We start from the raw sequence: 1,225 nt of genomic DNA on the forward strand, positions 1-1,225 counted from the left end.
TATAACCGGCTATATTTCTATTTAGTAGGCAGTTGGGCGATATTATGGGTTGGATTGGGGTGTGCTTATCCCCCAGTGACTCAATCAGTGCCATCCAATGCAGGTCAAAGGGTCCGCTTGACAAGAAGATGTATCTATGTGGAACACACCAGGAAGGCATGGGAAGGCCGGTGCTATTTCGTATCGATGTCATCATCCTGTTCAATTGGGATAGAATGCAATCTCATTATCTGTACATACATTGTAAAAGCCGTAGAACAAAGCAGTGCCACATCAATTTTCCAACAAATAAAGATGTGTAGCTAGCAGCAAAGCCCACGTGGCATGTAACGGAGAAGAGTGCCCGCATCCCTCTCATTCCTGAATACATCTGTTCCTCTGGTTGACACGTGTACAAAACTCAGCAGATGCACATCAACCTGGACCAAAATGAATATTCTTTTAAATATGCCCCATACATGTATGAATGCGTGTCCTGCTTGGGGCCTTGCGCAGCCTGCTGCATGTCAACTGTCTCGCTGTCCTCCCTTCTCAATCAATAACTCATCTCTTGACGTCAATATTGTTATCCCCCATGGGACAAAAATGTCCTTCTTTAGGACAAAAGGAGAATGAGCAAGATGAGAGAACGAGAGAGGGAGAGAGAGAAATAGAGAGGTGAGTTTGTTCTGCCTTCATACTGTATCTCATCATGTTGTGCATAATATATCAGACACCGCAAGGAATCTCCATGTCTTTCCTTACTCTTTGGTTGTTGTCCCCTATATGCTCATCTCATCCTGAACAAAGCCCAGAGAATGTGGACAGATAGAAAGACATGGCAGGTCTTTTCGCATATTTTTAAGTTCGGTAGTCAAATTGTTCCTGTTTCAATGTAGAGCTGCTAGACCCAGACCTTTTGTCTCATACAGTGAGCCTGTACTTTACTGCCTGTAAATTAATATTTGAGTAAAGGTGACGGTCCCATGAAAATAAGAACAGGGAAATTCAGCACTTTTTTGCTTTTCTCAAAGAGTTATTTTCCTCTGAATCCAATTCTGAGCCATCATCCTAAACTTAGTAACACGCTTGATGACATAGTAAGTCAGAATCACATATAAAATTATTTTAGTACCACAATGATTACAATTTATAATTTAGGCATTTAGCAGACTCTCTTATCCAGAGCGACTTACAATTAGTGCGACAGCAGAATAAGTGAACATTCCTCAAGCATCAACAGGGT

This window comes from Centroberyx gerrardi, chromosome 20, assembly GCF_048128805.1.
Source record: "Centroberyx gerrardi isolate f3 chromosome 20, fCenGer3.hap1.cur.20231027, whole genome shotgun sequence".
Lineage (NCBI taxonomy): Eukaryota > Metazoa > Chordata > Actinopteri > Beryciformes > Berycidae > Centroberyx > Centroberyx gerrardi.